Source organism: Paroedura picta, chromosome 5, assembly GCF_049243985.1.
Source record: "Paroedura picta isolate Pp20150507F chromosome 5, Ppicta_v3.0, whole genome shotgun sequence".
In the NCBI taxonomy this organism is placed as follows: Eukaryota; Metazoa; Chordata; class Lepidosauria; order Squamata; family Gekkonidae; genus Paroedura; species Paroedura picta.
The window spans coordinates 77,317,737-77,338,527 of NC_135373.1; the positions used below are offsets into that span (position 1 = coordinate 77,317,737).

Consider the following 20,791-nt stretch of genomic DNA (forward strand, 5'->3'; position numbering starts at 1 on the left):
CACTGTTCCAAACACATAGTGGAAGAAACAAGCTTTAAATAACATAATTATGCTAGAAATATTTTACATCAAAAATTATAAATGCTCCTTTAGATTTTGTTGCTAAATCTTCAGTTATTCTGAACTAGAAAGAAAGCCCATTTTATCTCAAAATAAAATGGGTGCTAGAGAAAGAAGTTTGGGGAGGAAGGCCTCGGAAGCCAAAGGGCTCTGGTGGGCTCATAGCGGGGCCTTCTGCCACCCGGGCACCGGCGACTGCAGTGGGGCAGGCAGCAGGCAGAGGGCGGTGAGTGCAGGCAAGAAGGCCGGCAGGGCGTCTTGGGTGGTGAAGCATTGGCAGGGCGGCGATTGCGTGTCGGGTCGTACCATACCTGTTGTCGGACGGCGGCAGGCCCGATGGCAGCAGTTGGCCGTCGGCTGAGGGCGTGGACGGCTCCGGGCGGGCGTGGCGGCTGGTGGCGACGGCTTGGCGGCCGGTGTGGCCTCAGCGGTGGCAGCGATGGAGGGAAGCGGTGTGGGAAGCAGGCGGAGTGCCTGTCGCCGGTGGAGGCAGCAGGGTGGCGGGGGCATGTCTGGGCGAGGCGACGGTTCGCGGCCAGCAAAGGAGCAGGGGACCATATGGGGACGGAGCGCGGGCAGGGAGTCTAGGGTGGGCCAAGTGGCCAATAGGGAGGCGCGCTTGGCCCCCGTGTGGCCTTCGGAGAGGGCCAATCAGGAGCCACTTCGCGGCTCCTGTTTGGCCCTCTCCAAGTTTTTATCCCAGACGGGTCCCGCCCTAACTCCTCCCCACAAGCCCTTACTGTTTTATTTAGTCCGCGGCGCCCCTAATATTTTGTAATATTTTGTAATAATTCTGTAATAATTCTCTATCTGCAGCCCTCCCTCTGAGCTCACCGGCATCCTAGGACTCCAAGGCTACCCTGCCGGCCAGCATCTAAAAAAACATGATATTGAAGCCGGGCCGGGCGCAGGACGACTGAAGACTGAGGTGGGATCCGGGACATCTGTGTTAAAAGCATGATAGTCCCGCCAGATTCCGGTCACCTCACTCTAGTCTCCAGTGAAAACAAATAGGTCAGGGAAGTTTTTCCCATCAATGTTCCCTTTCTCTGGACTCCAGAATTTTTTTTTTAAATTCAGTTTCACATATGCCTATATTTGTTTATTTGTTTGTTTATTTTATTGTGTATATCAATGCTATTGAGCTTTTATATGCTATTTTGAAGGGGAAAACAAACATGGATTTCCCCTTACTGTGTCAACATTCTTGGAGACCAGAGAGAGCAGTTGTAAACCTAGCAAGGCTTTCCCCAACCCTCCTTCTTCTATAGACATATTCTTGAACACATACACACATCTCATAGGGGCAGCATCACAAATCAGGAAAAGTAGCAGGAGGCAAGTATTAACGTATCTATAAATGTAAAATATAAATCCCAACATAGATACATTGCTGTATTTTTACTGTTTGATGACTATTACCAAGAAAATTGGATGCAGTTAATCACTGTAGTTTACTGAATATATACACAATAGCGCCTGACGTGAAAATCTTTCAAACTGTATTGGAATATATATGTCCAAAGTTTAGTTGATTGTCACTACAGTAATCTCTGAATGACTGGAGATAGCGTATAAGGCCAACTCGAGTTCTAGATAAGATAACTGTGTCATCTGCGTATAAAAGAAGTGGCGTGGGTCTTTTGCCAAGAATGGGGGGATGACCATTAATTTTGTCAAAATTGAAGGGTCACTTAAGAAAAGGTTAAATAACTGAGGAGCAAGGATGCAACCTTGTTTCACTCCTATGTTTATTTGGATTTTTGGTGTTAAATTTCCCTCAGCAGAATATTTGATTTGGCAGTGGTTGTTATGATGGAGCTGTTTTAATAGAAAGAGTAGACACTAGTCTATGTCTAGATTGTTTAATTTTATCCAGAGTTTCTCTCTGGAAACTGAGTCAAAGGCTGCTTTTAAATCAATAAAGGCAACAAATAATTTGCCCCTCTTAGGTTTGGTGTATATCTGGCTTTAAAAAGCTAAAACAGTACAATGATCTAAGGTAGTGTATCCCTTCCTAAACCCTATTTGCTCTGGCCCTATGATGTAATTGTTGGATGTCCAATTTATAATTTTAGAGGCCAGATATTTTGCAAAGAGCTTACCTACAGCTGACAATAAACTGATGGGGCGGTAGTTACTTGGAAGGTCAATTTTTCCTTTTTGATATATTGGGGTTATGATGGAATTTAGCCATGAATCTGGGATTAGTCCTGTTTGGTTGATTTTTGTAAACAGATGTGCTAGAGGCACAGCCCACCAGTCAGCATAATGAATAATCAAGTCTGGAGGGATCCAGGTGACTTATGAGGTTTTAGAGATTTTATCAGTTCAGAAATCTCAGCAGGTTCAATGTTTGGCCAACAGGGAAGGGAAGAGGATTGTCCAATGGACAATCATCTAGTGAAGACGGTAATGTGAACAATGTGGAAAAATGGTCCATCCATTTGGAAGCTGGAATAGGACATACAGTTTTATTTGAAGAAATTGAAATTCAGCTGTGTTAATGAGAAACACTGGATTAAAATGATACTAAATGTGAGGGACTCAGCAACTATTATAAAAGTAGCAAAGTTTTGACTGGCAATTTTAAATGAAAATCTTTTACGATAGATCTTACATCTGAAACTGTTTGAAATTTTCGTTTTATGCTTTCCAATTTTATGCCAATAAAGGTACTCTGAATCTGAATCTTTATATGTCCAAAATCAATACATTATCTCCCATACCTACTGAACCGTCACTGGAGAGGATACAGAGAAGTAAACAGAAGTGGAGCAAGTAGGCAGTTCAGGATGGAGGCCACAATCTCCTATGGCAGGGGTAGCCGAACTATGGCTGTCTAGATGTCCATGGACTACAATAACCATGAGCCCCTGCCAGCATGCTGGTAACTGTAGACAACATACATCTGGGGAGCCACAGTTTGGCTACCTGTGGTCACCAACTACTTCATGATGGGATGGTGTTAAAATCTTGTCATAGGAAACTCTGGGCTACCTTGAAGAATATAATAAATTCTGGACTGTGCATTAATTGAATTAAGGAGGATTCCTAAATTATCAATACAGCACATTACAAGTATATTGTATGATTCTGGCCAATATTTTACGGAACACTCACGGCAGACCTCAAACAGCTGGAACCATGAAAATAGTAACAACTAGCCACACTATTGCCATGCTGAAAAACTGTAATCACACACCTAGTTGCATCTTCAGTACAATTAAGCTACATGTTACAAAGATCCAAGTCAATTTAGGGCCCATGTATAAGGCCATAAGGAATGCAGAGTGGGTAGAAAAATGCATGTACCACACTTCCCATTTGGTCTCTTACTATGTACAGGACATTGTATGTGGCAGCATGTCCAAAAACGTAGACCAGTTTGAGCAGTATACAAGCTGTGGACCAAGAACCAGTACCTAAATGCTTTTGCAATGGCTACTGTGTACTCCACTGACCATTCCCATTTCCACATTAGACGAGATACCTCATTTTAGCCTCACCTTGGACTTTGATTGGATTATGTGAGAGGGCACTCTGCTTGGAGAGCCAGTTTGGTGTAGTGGTTAGGAGTGTGGACTTCTAATCTGGCATGCCAGGTTCGATTCTGCGCTCCCCCACATGCAACCACAGGCTAGCCACAGCACTGATAAAACTGTTCTGACCAGGCAGTGATATCAGGGCTCTCTCAGCCTCACCCACCCCACAGGGTGCCTGTTGTGGGGAGAGGAATGGGAAGGTGACTGTAAGCCGCTTTGAGCCTCCTTCGGGTAGGGAAAAGCAGCATATAAGAACCAACTCTTCTTCTTCTTCTTTCCGCATTTGGGCTTTCCTCCGCTTTTTCTTCAGGTTGTAATTTGCCATAAGTTTTCCGCATTGGATTCAGAAGGAGGCAGCTTCCCATAGTGCTTTGATCCGTTCCCTGTTCCCAAGGTATTTTATTTTGCAAAATGATAACTGCTTGCACCTTTCTTTTAATTGTGCCACTTCATTCCATGTTCCTTTGCCTCTTCTCTTCTTGCCAAGTGTTTTTTTTAATAAGGTTATTGCCCCATTCATCCCTCCTTCCTCGGCCAATTCGGCCCTGCAGAACACTTCTGGTGGGCACAGCAGGCACTCCTGGATTGGGGAGGAAGGGTGGGATGGAAGAGAAGGGAGGCAACCCATGGGGCTGCATGGAGGAAATTGACAGTGTCTCAATAAAGGAACAGTGCTGCAATAGCCCCAATGTGGAGCAAGAATGGATGGAAATACCAGAGTCCTCCTGGACAGGAAAGGGGTGTGATTCCTGTTTCTGCCCACCAGACAGATGGAACGGCTACCCGGGGAGCTGCGTGGCCAGCTTGAAGCTCCAGAGAAACCAGATCTGGCTTTGTAGGTATGGTTGCCTAGAGCTCAGATCATGTAGTATCGGGGAGGCGCGCAGGGAGTTCTCCGCAACTCCACCTCCTTGGGCCTTCAGAAGCCTGCTGCCTTCTCTAATCTTCCAGGGACAAAAAAACAGTCCTCATTGTTACAACACAGCAGCATCACTGTAACACGATACCTTTAAATAAAAAAAACACCCTGGGGGTTAGGGAACGTGGAATGAAGGGGAGCTATTCGGTGGGGAAAGGGGTGTACCCAAACACTCAAAATGGCGGGTGCCAGGAAAAACCAAATTCATGCATTTCCGTTTTGAACAGCCCCTTAATAGCCTCCATTAGATCCCACTTTAAAAAGTGAAAACCAGATTTCTAAGGATTCCTTTGCAAGTCAAGGGGCAACTCAGATCTGTCCCTGGCCTGTGTCTGAAAAAGCAAGTTTCAATGTGGAAACAGACAAAAGAACTAGACCCTCTTAAATTGCAAATCGAAACAATACCCCTAGTACAGACAGTTCATGTGAGTGGGCCCTTTGTCACTCAGGTAACTCAGGTTACTCAGGTAACTAACTTAAACTAAATTCAAGTGCTTTTACCTAACAAGATTATAGATGAAAGCTAGGAGGCATTTATTAAATTTAGTATTAAATTTATTTTAATAACTCCGAGACACATGAGTAACCTTTCAGATTACCTGAACATTAAGTGAACATACTAAGAGATCTATTTATGATTATTGTGTGCAAATGAGTCTTATGTATACCATGAGCCAACCATAAACTCAAGCTTCAGCAATACTGACACCAAACTACCAATTGTGAGGTGATTTCAAAGCATGTCATAAAATTGTAACTTTATTTGGGGAATGCATTTTGTAGTATCTTACCATATTCTTTGGACTAGGCTCTCTCAACCAGGGTTTTGCAAAGCCCTGAGGTTTCTTGATGGCCTTGGAAGAGTTTCCCAAATGGGTGGAAGTTAATTTATTTTTATATATATTTAAGATTTGTTAAACATTTATCAGGTGATTTGGCTATATATGGTCATGTCGACCCACCCACCTCCCCCAAAATGGCCAATAATGGGTTTGGAGAGGGTACGAAGGGGAGGGGCCCCAGGTGGCATGTGCACAGCTATGCTTTCCAACCATATTCTGAATGATCCCACTACTTCTGGGAGTTCTCAAAGCCTGAGGATTGTTTCAGGGGTTTCTCTATGGTAATAAGGTTAAGAAAGGCTGCTTTGGTCAGAAATACATTTTAGATATGATTTGATCATTGTAAAGAACTTTTTCTCTCAGCCTAAGCTACCTCACAGGGTGGTTGTGAGGGTAAAGTAGAGAACCATGTAAGTTGCTTTGGTTTCCCCTTGTGGAACAAGACATGGTACAAATGAATTAAATAAGTGAATGAATCATTCCAAAAACTCAGGTTTTTAAAATAAAAAAGAATTCCAAATCAGTCTTGAGGATTTTTTTTTGCATATATTTACTACATAATGGGAAACTGCAACCAGCACAGTTTAACACTATACACATACTGAAAAACAAAAGTCCAACCCCAAATATTTGCAGATGTCTCATGTGACAATCTTCATGCAGGTGTTTTCTTAGGCAGACATTGTTTTTGTACAGAAAAATTATTACATGCCAGTTGTCATGGTTTCCAAGGAAATGTGTAATAAATCACTGTCATTTAAGATACAGTATTTCCTTTGCAGTCAAGTTATTGACACCTCATTTAACCAGCTGCAAAAGTGAACCTTTATTTTCCTGCTTGCAGAGGCTCTTGGCATAATGTATACATGCTGATGATGCCAGATTCAGATATTTAATTTCATAGTGGACTCCTCTCCAGATGAGAATAGCATTATCAGAAAGCTCTGGGCATTTCCTCCATCTCAGCAAGCCGAGGGAGAAGGAAGATTGTTAAGCCTCACAGGAGAGTCAGTGTGATAAATCACACATATTTGTCTAACATTGTCCTTAACAGAGGTGGTTCTTACCTGGCTTCTTAATGGAGTGCGTAACAGGTGAGAATAAGAGTCACAGGAGATATTTTCAGTCAGTTATTGCCTTTTTACTTAGTGTGTCTCTCTGCAGCCTCAGGGTATAGAGGGGGAGACTGTGGAGAGGATTAGCAGGCTTTCTTTTCAGCATTACTGATGTGCCAGACTGATGACTCTATTAGCATTGTGTCTAGTGAAAGGTCTGTTTCACGCAGGTCTTCAGAAACCCATTGCAAATGCAGCAGCCCTGTGAGTTTCCAGGATCCATTGTTATGCCTTTTTCTCCTGCTGCCGATTAATTATGGATTATGGTGGCAATTTGGACTGCTGTTGATCACAAAAATCTCAAACATTTTCTAGGCACTAGGATAGCATTAAGTATCTCATATCTCTTCATTCAAAGGTCTGCCTCCAATTTCCTGCCAGTCTGTCTGTCTATTGGGAAGGAAAAGCATCATTATTACTTGGACTTCCCAGTTCTTATAAAGGTAAATGTAAAGGTATCCCCTGTGCAAGCACTGAGTCATGTCTGACCCTTGTGGTGACGCCCTCCAGCGTTTTCATGGCAGACTCAATACAGGGTGGTTTGCCAGTGCCTTCCCCAGTCATTACCGTTTACCCCCCAGCAAGCTGGGTACTCATTTTACCGACCTCGGAAGGATGGAAGGCTGAGTCAACCTTGAGCCGGCTGCTGGGATCGAACTCCCAACCTCATGGACAGACAGCTTCAGACAGCTTTTCTGCCGCTTACCACTCTGCACCACAAGAGCCTCATTCTTATAGTACTGCCTTAAATTAGGGTTGGTGTTAATGTTTTAACATACCTGTGTTCTTGCTTAGTGCTCCACTTTATCTGATCCTGTTACAGCTACAGCATAGACTATTTTGGCTGTACCTGCCACTGTGTGGATTCTGGGATGGTCTGCCTGATGAGGTCAGGAGAGTGCGCATTGCGATGAGATTTGTCAGGAGGCATTTGAGTGCTGGTAGGATCCTCAGGCACAACTCCGATTGATGTTCTTAGGCTGGCTAGTTTGAATCATTGATTGCTTTCGATGTCTGTTGCATTTTTTCCATAAGCCACTTCAGGGGAGATGTAAATATGATACTATATTTTAAGGAAAATTAACATCCAGCAAGCTATTAAAATATTTATATTTTAGAATCTTTACAAATTCCGGATTTTTTTAACATGCATGGTACATAACTGTTCCAGTCACTACAATAAAGATTTCAGGTCTGAATATTCCAGAGAGCACTTGGAGTCCGAAACTTGCACCTTTTTGACCTTTTCAAATTTGAATTAGGTTTTTAAGAATCCATATCAGGTATGCTAAGTATTCTACCACTGAAGGACTTAATTTATTTAGTAATTATTTTATTCATGTAATTTATATACTGCCCCTCACTGTGACATCCCAGTGACAGGCCTTGCTTTGGGTATTCCCCCCCCCCCAGCTGTAACAGATGTGGAGGCTCTTTCTTACAAGGGACATCACTGAGTAGTAACATCTCCCACATAATCCACATCAAAACTATGACCACACCCATTTTCTGATTCTTCCTCAATGATTGCCACTCCAAAATCTATGTTCCATTTAACAGTTATAAAACAAATAAGGCATATCTCTTGGTTGTAAGCTCTGTTGTCTTGAGACACTCCTATGTGCCCCATGCTAAAGATCACCAGCATTTCATTGAACTGTAAGGCCTACCAACAGGAAAATCCCCCAGAGCCATCATGAAGCCAAACTAATTCGGTGGGGAAAAACCTTACCCTGCTTAAGTGCCAAAATAAGCTATATCATTTTAAAATATAGTTTCTGCCACAAGTAATTTAATGAAAACTGAATCAAGCCCATTCCCCCTGCCAGACAATGCAGCCATAGCAACTTTACTCAGTAGATTCTATGGAAGCCAGAGTTATCTACTCACAGGTACGAATGCACAGGATTGCAGCCAACCGCTGTTATGTTAGGATAAAACTTTTTGCATAAACTGTGTAATTTGAGGCAAGTAAATCCTTCCACTTTTCCATTGTTTTATTTTCACATAGTTTATCTAGAATTCAAGTAGACTTAAATTTCTGCTCTTTTATATTAGGTACCACCAGTTCATCTAAACTAACTTTTGGGACATTCTGTGCTGTCGAGTCAAATCAAGCAACAATATGTAAAATATGTAGAAACATAATGAGGTTTTCCTTGTGACTTGATATTCATAACATTCGAATATTTTTTATACAGAAGAAGAAGAAGAAAGTTGGTTCTAATATGCTGCTTTTCTCTACCTGAAGGAGTCTCAAAGCAGCTTACAGTCGTCTTCCCTTTCCTCTCCCCACAACAGACACCCTGTGAGGTGGGTGAGGCTGACAGAGCCCTGATATCACTGCTCAGTCAGAACAGTTTTATCAGTGCCGTGGCGAGCTCAAGGTCACCCAGCTGGCTGCATGTGGGGGAGTGCAGAATCAAACCCGGCATGCCAAATTAGAAGTCCACACTCCTAACCACTACACCAAACTGGCTCTCATAGAGAAAAGCTTCATAAGCCATTTTTAGGCTCATTTTTATTAACATATTTAAAGCAAATCTAATTTTTAAATTTTATGTGCAGATTAAAGAGGGAAAATGACAACAAATGGTGGAATAAAATCCCATGTTTGCCAAGTCTTGTCTAATGTCACACTCCATTGATAAAACAGTTAATATATTTATCTTACTGTATTGTCTGACCTTTTTACTATCACGGATAATAAAGAGGTCTCCCATCCAGGCACTGACGGGGGGCCAACTTGCCTAGTTGTAGCAATGGTGCTGAATAATGTGCCATCTAGCGATCTTCTGGCACTCAAGTCATTCAGCTCTTAGACCAAATTAATTTCAGGAGGCAAAAAAAGATTGTTCTAATGTTGTGCCCTCCCCCTACAATTCAACCACATTTCAGGAATACATATGCAAGTATAAAAGTAAAGGTAAAGGTATCCCCTGTGCAAGCACCTTGGGGTGATGCTCTCCAGCGTTTTCTTGGCAGACTCAATACAAGGTGGTTTTCCATTCCCTTCCCTAGTCATTACCGTTTTACCCCACAGCAAGCTGGGTACTCATTTTACTGACCTTGGAAGGATGGAAGGCTGAGTCAACCTTGAGCCGGCTGCTGGTGCTCACAAATTCAGCAGCAAAAGTACCTGTCAAGAGATTCTACAGAAAAGATTGAAATCTAGATTGAAGAAAAGGAAGAACATTGAATTTTTGTCTTCTGTAGCATCCTGCCAAGAGGTGAAACAAATATAACACTCTTCTACTCCAATCAGAAATTTGAGTAGAAAAAAAATGCTTTACAATTTGGCCAGGATTTACAAACCACAAACTTACAAAACGCACACCTTGCAGTCTTTTTCAACCTTTTCACCGTGGAGTAACCCTTGAAATATTCTTGAAATACCCATTGAAATATTGAAATATTCTTTCAAGGGTTACTCCAAATATTCCTGGAAGTGATGCCAGCTGGCCACATTTCTCTATATAAAGAAACACCATTGGTTTCTCGTAGAAATATACCCAAAGCAAACAAAATCAATAGGCAAAAAGTTGTATCTTCTTGAGATTTATTAAATGCAGTCCGAAATAATTTTGCAACCAGAATGGGGTCCCAGGCATTCAATCCCACTTTCTGTTACTTCTTCAGTGGTTGCAATTGTAGTCTTAATAACATCACCAGTATTAATTTCTACAGGTACAGGATATCACATTGGCTGGCAGTATCTCTTCTTTCTTTCTTTCTTTCTTTCTTTCTTTCTTTCTTTCTTTCTTTCTTTCTTTCTTTCTTTCTTTCTTTCTTTCTTTCTTTCTTTCTTTCTTTCTTTCTAAAATAATTCCTACCCTGACTGGAGTAACCCTTCTGGGACTCTGGAGTAACTCTGGGGTTACTAATAACTCTTTTGAGAAGGACAGACACCATGGTAAGAAGTCATATATACCATGGTCCCCAATCTTTTTATCACCAGGGAACGGTCAATGCTTGACAATTTTACTGAGGCTTCGGGGGAGGGTAGTCTTTTGCTGAGGGATGTTGCTGCCGCCGCCTGAGCCCCTGCTCCGCTTGCTTTCCCACCGGTGCTCCTGACTTTCCGCCGCCCACTGGGAGGCACTGCCAGCAGCAGCTGCGTAGTGCCACGCTGAGGGGGAGCCCCAGCCATAGCAGCCGCTGGAGAGCACCAAAGGTGAGCCGGCAGCAGAGTGGCAGGGCAGCCCCCAAGGCAGCAGCCGGGGAGGAGGACAAGGAGGAGCTGCAGCCCGGTACTGGCTGTCCCACAGACCGGTACCCAAACCGGGGGTTGAGGACCCCTGATCTATACTGAAGACCTTTCATGAACTGAAGTGTAATATATTATGTTCTCTGGAGTTAAATTGCTACGTCTTCCAAAACTCATTACAGTAAGGGGGGGGGATCCAAAACCACTCTAATCCCCTCTATTAACAAGGGCTTTAATATTTTAAGAGGTATTCTTGTTCACAGAGCCATATATATCACTAAGAGTATATGTATAAAGTCATAGCAAGTGAGAAGCAGAGGTGGTTTGCAATTGCCTTCCCCTGCAGAGTCTTCCTCAGTGGTATGCCTTCCATGTACTGATCCTGCTTAGCTTTTGAGACCAGATTATACTGTACCATCATGCATCCCATTATAGATTATGGTAATTATAATTTTATGCTAGTGAAAAATCCTTTGTAAAAAGGAAATTGTACTGAAGCAACACACTTGTAATCTTGAGGTCACTAGCACAAAACTTACAGAACAATTCTTACATACAAATGATAAGATTTCATTTAACTAGTCTGCAAACTTACTTCTTACCTAGAGGAAAAATCTAACTATGCTCCCTTACCTATTACTACTCTTTCATGTGTCCTGCAGAGGGAGCACTTCTTTCACTTAGCTCCTAATGCAAGAAAGAAGGCATTCAGAAAAGGAAACTATCCAGGAAATATTAAGTAATAAAACTGAGGAAAGCAACATTTAATGAACTACAATACTGGAAAGGGCAATTGGCAATACTTATTAGCCCAAGTGTGCTGCTTTTGGATGATGCAAGTGCACAAATACGCATTTCTTTGCAAAAAGATTAAACTGATATGTAAACAGTGCCTTAGTTTTCTTTAAAAAATCCTTTAGTTCAAGGGTTTAAACAGGCAGCATGTTTGATTCTTAGAAGATGGGCCTCGTAAGTTGTTTTTAGACTTAGAGGATGAGTGCATTCCTGCTTGACTCTTTCTAGCTTGATTCTAGAGCATGATTGTGGCAGATTCCTGAACCTTACACAGTGGATTAATCTATTTTTGAGTTTATAATCTAGACATATTTTGATTAATAAACATTTCTTAGTTAAGAGGTTGAAAGTGAAAATAAACACACCTGCTAATCAAAGCATTGTATGCGGTCTTGTCCACCCAGTGTGTTGATTTGTTTTTGTAGTTATCGCTGATTTATAGCCCACCTTTTTCACTGAGACTGAAAGCAGATTACAGAGTACACACACACACACAGAAAATGCAATCATACAGTATAGGATGTCAAATGAATAATGCAACAGGAGTAGAAGTACAAAATGCAAGCAACAATGTGATTGTACAGTATAAGATATACAATAAATGCTAATGAAAAATGCTACAGGACGATAGTTCAGCTGCTTGTAACTATTCATAAACCAGAGCAGCTTTCAAAGAGGAAGTGGATGTTCTCACTTCAATGCACAGGAGATTTAAGTGAAACATTCCCAGTACTGGATGGTACAGTTGCTTCAATATAACTATGTGCACCAAAATAAGACTATAACTTCAAAAAATCTCAAGGACATTTAGGCAACGTGATGATGATGCAGACCAAAGTCACTGGAGGATCTGAAGACAAATGTAATCTTAAAAGAGCAATAACATATTGCTGGAAATGTACTATCATCTCTTATCTAACTTATCGGTGAATCAAACACTGATATTCAATTATTGACCTATTCACCACAACCACTTTCTCTGGCAGGGAAACAAAAATACCCTGAGGATGACTGACTCAAATAGGAGGAGGTTGCATTCCTTTTATTTCCAGCACTTTTGTTTTACATTCAGAAGAGGCTGTAGTAGCAACTGGGTAGACAAGTATGATGCACTAATAGTCAAGTCTGGCACGCATTTTTATAACATGTCCATCTTTATCTTAAGGCAGTGGCAATATGATGACTGACTGCCTACAGACTTTCTCAAAATTAGTAGCTGAATCTTTATGGAGAGCAATAAACAAAAAGATTTTTAACACCAGTTTCCATAAGGAATCAGGGCCAGGTGGGCAGAGAGGTCATCAGTATGCTTTAGGCTGATCCTCCATTAAACAGGAGACTGGATTAGATTGCCTGTATGGCCCCTTCTAACTCTTTGAATCTATGATTCTAATAAGGAATGTAACACCCAGCTGTTGTCAGTAAGCTTGAAGTATCAGTAACATCAGCATTGACCTAGCTGACATGAATGCCATGCCAAATACTAAAAAGACCAGAGCAACAACTCAATCCCTAGATGGATTTTCTGGAGTCAGAAAATTTCAGTGGAAGAGCACATAAATGTGATAGCTTTCCATGTCTTTTTAAAAATATAATCAGCAAAAGAGTTTCTAACAAATGGGCCACAGAGCTAATACAGTGCTTCTGTTTAAAAATCTGGGCTGTGCTGCACAACATGCAAATGAACCCTAAATGGTAATGAACATGTACCTGTAATCAGGAAATCCTCAGGCACAAGGCTGGTGACTCACCTGCCAAAATTTAGCTCTAGCAGACAATGGGACTGGGATATGAAGCAGATGCCTGGGGGCAATTGCATTAAACAGGAGAAGCAGAAAAGCAGGGCACCAAAAAACAGCAGCAGCAACATTAACCAAAAGGGGCGACTTTGGGCTTGGATTTCCAGCTATACTATTGGAAGCCTATTGATATTTAATCTATTTGCACAAATGTGTTTCTTCTGCAAAACACAGGATCTTTGCGGAATTGAGGTACCCACCCAGGAATACTAAAACTCTGAAGTTTCATTTGTTAAAAAGAAATAAATAAAAGGGGGGGGGAAACAAAGTTTCTATTCAGAGGGGTGGGGGGAAACCCTCCAGTTTTTTAGGAAATAAAGGAACTCAGTGCATCCTTGGATCAAGTCTCAATGGAGAGACATAAATATACCCACCGCCTATATAGGGTGGAAATGGTGTGCAAATCCAGGCCTTCAGGGCAAAACAAACTTTGGTCCAGCATGTAACATACAGCCATGCTGCCTCTGTAGAAAAGAAGATATCTTCAGGAATAACAATTTCTAGATCTTTATTTTATTTGCTGAATCTTCCTTAAAACCAATAGCACTACAAGAGTTCGTAGAAGACCTTTTGGAAAAGGGTAGGATAAAAGTATTTGTGAATTTCCTGCATTCTGCAGGGGGTTGGACTGCAGGGGGAAGTCCTTTCCAGATCTATGATTCTGGGTACAAACATAAACAAACATAGGAGTTGGAACTGATAAAGCCAATTCAGCACAGCATTGCCAATTTGACATGTTTGAGATGATTTTTAGTCATTGCAAAATTAAGCAAAATAAGCACCATGATGTATGTGTGGGAGGAGATTATACCACTACCATTGTATTATATGTGGTAGCACTATAATCAGCTCCCACAGAAAGGGGCAGCCTACATATCAAATTAATTCATTAATATCCAGGTAGATATAAATACAAAATTAACAGCAATAGAACTGATGTGATATTTGGGCACCCCCACATAAGATTCAGGTTGCACAATACAAAGGGTAACAGTGCTCACGAGGAAAATTATGGCTAAAATATGTAATTTTAAACTACAAATCAATTTGTCCTTGGGAAATGTTTCTGAGGATGTTTCTGAGGAGGCAAATGTTTCTGTGGAGGAGTCCAGGCAGCCATCTATCAGAGAGCTGGGTGTCATCAGCGTACTGATGACAATCCAGACCCAAACCCCAGACCAGCTGTGCCAAAGGGAGCATATAGATATTGAAAAGCATGGAGGAGAGTATCACCCCCTGTGACACCCCAGGGGAGCACAAAGGGACCAGACAACTCATCTCCCACTACCACCCTCTGTGCCTGTTGCTGGAGGAAAGAGTCCAGCCACTGTAAGACTGTCCCCCTAATCCCAGCTCCGGCAAGGCGGTGGGTTAACAACTCAAGGTAAACCATATCAAATGCAGCTGACAGATTGAGAAGCATGAAGATAGTCGAACCTCCATGATTCAGCTGGCACCAAAGATCATCAGTCAGTGCGACCACTGCAGTTGTGAGACCAGGTGGTAATTGGCAGGGTCCCGCAGGCCCAGTGATGTTTTTTTTCAGGAGAGGGCAGACCACTGCCACCAACTCTGTGGGGAACTCTCCTGCTATCAGAGAGAGGTTGACAATATCTCCTATCTCCTATCTGTCAGTCACCCGATTTTAGCATCCACAACAGACAGGGATCCAGTAGTCGCCCTCACTGAAACCAGCAACTTCTCCATTTCTGTTAAAGAGAGCCATCTAAAGCCATCAAACATCACCTCCCATGACAGCCATAAAGCTTCCAGTTTGTGTTCCATATCAATCATGGCAGGAAAGTCCTGGCAGAGCAACAAGACTTTAGCTACAAAAAAGCTTGCAAATGCCTCACAGCTCAAGTCCAATTTACTACTATTTTGGTGCTCTTCCTCAGGGGCAGTACTCTACTCTAAACAGTTAAGCTAAAGATCAAGTGAGGATGGCAACAAAATGCAAGAATCCCAATGTCACCATGGCCAACACCAGGTCTGAGCCAAGTCCTGGGGACATCCAATCCATATGAACATGGAGTCACCCAGGATTATAAGCCTGGGAAACTGCAATGCCCTGGCGGCCTCCACCTCCAGCAGGCCCAACGGTAAGGTGACCAGATTTTAACAATGGTAAAGCGGGACACCATTGACCGGGGGGGGGGGTGTTCTTGATTAAAAATTTGGTCTATATGGAGCAACAAAAAGTTTCATAGAACATATAGAACACAAAAATAGTATTGTAATATATATCTTTAATTTCAACATACGTACAATTTGCCAGGTATCCCCAGATGTCCCTCCAAAAGTGGGATAATCTGGTCAGTTTACCCAGCGGGCATCTTGTGGTGCAGTAGATAAATGGTACACCAACCAGATTCTCAACTGAATCTCACCCTAGACTGACACATTCCACCCTGGGGATTGATGACGCAGTGAGAGCCCTGTAGGAGTAAGCCTCCCAGACAAGGCTTGCCACCCCCCCCCCCTCCGCTACCAAGGAGCCAAGACTGATGAAGGAGCAAGAATCCAGGTGGTGCCAGATCTTTTGCTCTTCCACATCCAGGTCTAACCTAGTCTAAGGCTAAAATACCCCTGCCTAAACTGGCCTTTCCTATCGCACTATAGGGGACCAGTGCAATCCTCCTGGTCTAATTCTTTGGGTGAAGCCAGCATACAGTCCCTTCTTCACCAGATGGCAGGGTTAGTTCCTCTGACCGCCACCGGATGACACTGGAGGACCCTTCTTTTGCTGTTCCTCTGTGGCACCAGCAGTCCCAGACCCAGCTATTCGATGAAGCCCTGCCCCTCCCTTCTTCCTGGCGGTTGCTGATCCGGAGAGACCGTCTGTGCTCACAGATGATTCCTCATGCAGGAGGCCACACCAATGTCTCTTTCCCTCTTCTGGGACCAGGCTAGGAGGCCAGATGTTAATCGGTAAGGCCAGGTGAATCCCAGAAACCTTTATAATCATCCACTCATAACAAAAGGGGGAGGTTGGCCCAGCACTAGCAAATGGTATTATTTCAATGTTTCCTCTGGAGCCCAAGAAGCTCCAGAGATTGAGTCTGTAATGACTGGAGGGTGGGAGAAAAAGAGGGAGAGATTTGGGCACTATTCCCATGGCAGTAATCCTTTCCCCAGTCATAGGTGGCTCGCTGCCACCGATGCCTTCACCATCTCACACCAGCTTGCTCACGCGGCTCTGATGGTATTAAGCCCGGGTGTGCCTGTGCAAGTTCGCTGGTCCCAGTGGGGCCTCCCAACCTCTGTCTTTGTTTCCCTCTGATCACCAGCTCCCACTCAGCTTTAGTCCAAGTGCAGAAAGACTATGGTCCCATCCTACAGTAACACACCCCAGATGTTATTTGTGCCAAAAACTATTTCACCCGAAAACAGACATATGGGCAGAGCAGTCATATCCCAGCATCCATCCCCACCACCATCTTGACATGCAGTGTCAGACCTCCACCTTCCACTTCCTGTCCACCTCCCACTTCCTGTCCCTCCCAATTCCTGTCAAGATCTTTTAATAATTTAGAAATGCAAAAACACCCATTTGAGCACAAAGAAATCTGCTTCAGATATGTCCTTCAGAGAACATGTGAATGTGTGGATAGCAATAACTATTGAGCGACATGTATTAGTTAAGAAAAAGAAACAGAATATTGTTTAAGATCAGGCTTAATTTGGACTATTTATTTATAAATATATCACCTTACAGATCAAAGTTCACAATGTACTCCATAGAAGGTACATCCAGTAAATTCCTAGTAAATTCTATGCTGTTGTTGCCTTAAGAAGCTGATAACAACTGTTATAGTTAAGGGAGAGCAATGGTACCCAAGAGTCTAATTATGCAAAACTGCATCTCAGTTACAGATGTGGAAGGATATAATTAGTTTAATTCTATCGCCTCATTATTTGGGAAGGACATAATGGCCAAAAACTCACAAAATTGTTTGAACAGCCAGAAAGGGGTATGTGACAATTATGAGGGCCACCCACATTTGACTCCATTGATTTAACTGGAAAAAATCAATTAATTCTTACATAACACTAATTCTTTTCATTGTTCATTTAGCAATCTCCTATACTTGTGATGGTTTCTGTGTGTGCATTCCCCAGACTTTGCATATTTTTCTTTTATTCTAATTATATCTTGACTAATAGTTTAAAAATAAAAGCAACACTAAATTAATAAATGTGAAAAAGCAATGATTTCTCTGACTACCACTTCCAAAAACAAATAATGAAATACAGACCAAGCACAGCAAAAATAAAAAGTGGACAGCTCCAATGATATAAGATGAAGCAGCAAATGTATGTAAGAATTATATACCACGTAAAAATGAATAAAGATGAGTATCTATACACTTTCTTCAAATGGTCATTCTAAAGATAAAGAGCACATCTAGAGAAATATCTCAGGTGGCTGACTGTTTTAAAAATTCTGATACTTGGGTGGATATTTGGAGGTGATTTTTTACAACTGTGAGGGGTCCAACCCAACAATTTTGTTTCACAGATGTTCAGAAATTGCAAGCATCTGCCCCGAGATCAGGTTATTTGATTTGCTAGTCAGATTGTTATGTATGATTATATTTCAGTGAGCCATCCAGTTTATGTATCCCCCTTAAGGATTGTATTGACAGAATCCAACCTAGGTCTTGATCATGGTTGCATTCACTCTCTGTTGGTTTTCTCCCCCAGCTGGAAGCAACAAAGAAGTAGAGTTCTTTTGAAGCAGAGTTGCCAGTCTCCTGTTAGAACCTAGAAATATCCTATACTTACAATTGATTCCCAAACTATAGAGATTAGTTCCCATAAAGGAAGTGGCTGCTTTGAAGGGTGCACTCTTTGGCATTATACCTCACTGGGATCCTTCTTCCTCCCAAACCCTGCCCTCCCCAGGTTCAACTCACAAGTTTCTAGTACTTCCCCAACCTAGAGTTGGCCACCCATAAGGGAAGGTTTAGGGGGGTCCCCTTCAAAACTCCGTGGATTTTACTGATACCAAAGAGTGATAACATCAAATTGCTGAATCTCTTCCTTCCTGGGCCACACCAAAACACCACTGGGCCAAATGGTTAGGGCAACACATCTTTTATATTGCCTAGCTTTGACACATCAAAGATGCCTCTCTAGTTATAACTGAAAATGGTTCCTCAGACCAGCCAGCCTTATTCTTGCAGATCCTAACTTCTATTGGAAGGAATTCTGCTGGTGCAAAAGGCACCTTCAAAGAGAATTGCAATTAACCAGAACCTCACCTGTCTCCCAGCTTTGGGGGGACGGGATGGAATTAGAAAGGGTCTTCCTTTGCTTTCTGTCACACAGCATCTCTACCTCGATTATCTGATTTTTATGTAACTCTGGAATGATTTTCAGTAAATCCTTTCCCTTTTTTCAACCATCTGGTCTCAACGTGGTTATTGGCTAAATGCTATCGGCAGAACCCACGGAGATTTGAAGGAGACCACCTTAAACCTTCCCTTACATGGTCCTTCCCTTATAGCACCTTCTGTTGAAGTTATAAGAATCTTCTGGTACACAGCAAGATTGAATGGTGGATCTGAAGCAGGATTGGTACACTCAGTTCTGTCATTCATTTCTCAAAGGATCCTACATAGATGACAAATGTGTTTCTATAACCCAATGGTATGCCACTGTTCACAAACCCTCTGAGGAAGTATCTTTCTATCTCTATAATCTTTTGAGAACTTTTCCTCTCCAAGTCTGAGGCAAGACAAATTCTCCCACCACCACTACCACCATCATCCAAGCTCAGCAGTCATTCTCTACCCACACAGATTTATTTTTTAATTTATTTTATTTATATATCTCCCTCCCTAGCAGCTCAGGATTCACCACAGCATCAAGGCAGGTGAGATGCAAGAGACTGATGATTAGTGTTATAAAGCAATCAAGTTCAATTTTTCTAAAAAATATATGATGGGGAGGGGAGGGGGGTGAGTGGAGATACAGCATTGGTCAGATCTCAAATGTCATCATTTGAGGCAGGAAACAGTGGAAGAAGCTAATGTAACTCTTTTGAGCTTCCACTTTGGGTTACCTCAAACTCCGTCCCAGGAGTTGGGGTGGGGGCACAGTTCTAGCAGTATTCCCAAAACATACAGCAAACAGGGAGCTCATTTGGCTCTGCACCTGAATCACAAGATTTTTGTGTGGAATGCTGGTAATTGTGCAGAGCATTAACAGGGCCATTACACTGTTTATCCACCATGTGGAAAGGGCCTCGCTGATCTTTTCACACACAAAAAACGTGATGGGGGGGCAATCCTCACAACAGTATGGTAGCAGTGTCTCAAAAATGAGCCTGGAGGCAATGATAATTCTAACCTACCTCTTGGGAACCTTTCACTGCCTAATTAGATGTGACAGGGTCCACAGGCTTGAGGGGAAGAAGAAATAGGTACACTTTCCCAGATTCTGGGCTAGAAGTGCAAGCTCCTGGGCTTACCTTTCTAGGAAGTGCTAAAATCTAGCCTCTTAGTGAGAGCAGATATTCATCTATACATTGTAAAAGCAAGTCAGTTTAGCTCTTGGTATCCTCCAGTTCAGTTGAAGGCCTTCTCTTTCTGCATCAATGTGACTAAAATAAAGTCAAATATTAGTTATGTGCCATTCGCTGTGTCCTTCTCTTAAAGATACAACTGAGGCTGTATCATGTGTTTTGGGGGAGTGACTGGTCAGGTTAACTTTGTATGGGGCCCAAAAGAAATCATGCTTAGGATCTGTCAGTCACGTTTTAATTCACAGGCCAGACCCATTCTCCTCAACCTAAATGCAGGAACCAGGAAGGAAGAGCTTGGGGCCACAGAGCTCCTCTGAACTGCAGGTAGTCTTTTGTTCTTATGATATCACCACTTACTCCTTGCTTTAGATGCAAATAGGACAGACTAAGAGGGGGGGAGGGGCTATGCTACCAAAATGTAGTTTGGCCCTCAGGCAATTTGCTTTGTGCAGAGTAAATGAGCAGGTTAACTAATTTTCTGCAAGGATTCCAGTAACAATTTCATCAGTTTAATATTTGTCTCTACTGGCTACCACATCAATTAACATCATCAACAGGTGCTGGGTAGAATGAAGTGATCAGGGGTTTTGAACATCTAATGAATAATATCAGTGTTTCATAATGCTCCAAGACATCACAGTGAGGGGTGGTATATAATTTCAATGAATAAATAAATAAAATAAATACTGACCTTTAATCATTTTTAAAATGCTAAATATTCCTTTGCTGTGCAACTCCCATGCAGGTGCACTCATGCTGAGCTAACTTTTTAACAAAACCTTTTCTTCCATTAATGAAACTTTTTCTTCCTTTACTTTTCTTGCACAGGATGAACCTCTGTCCAATGTAGTTCCACATATCTGTATCAAATAAAGAAAAAATATGGAAATTTACAAACACGAGTAGGACAATTCATTTAGAAGAAGAGTACTGTTCATCTTTTACATGGAGATTATTCTAGCAGTCTCAGGTCAATG

At 42.2% G+C, this 20,791-nt stretch overlaps 1 protein-coding gene across 26 annotated transcripts in view; it reads right to left on the reverse strand.

Moving 5' to 3' along the window:
- Positions 1-20,791, reverse strand: part of DBX2 (developing brain homeobox 2) — a 204,768-nt gene that overhangs the window by 153,227 nt on the left and 30,750 nt on the right. For 3 of the 26 annotated variants that reach the window (XR_013231184.1, XR_013231183.1, XR_013231185.1), the window contains exon 2: positions 20,506-20,674. The gene's annotated coding sequence lies outside the window, so the exon portion shown is untranslated. Of the gene's footprint in view, positions 1-728; positions 6,872-7,260; positions 20,675-20,791 lie in introns of those variants that run through there. The other 23 variants (XR_013231168.1, XR_013231160.1, XR_013231182.1 and 20 more) reach the window with 21 other exon arrangements.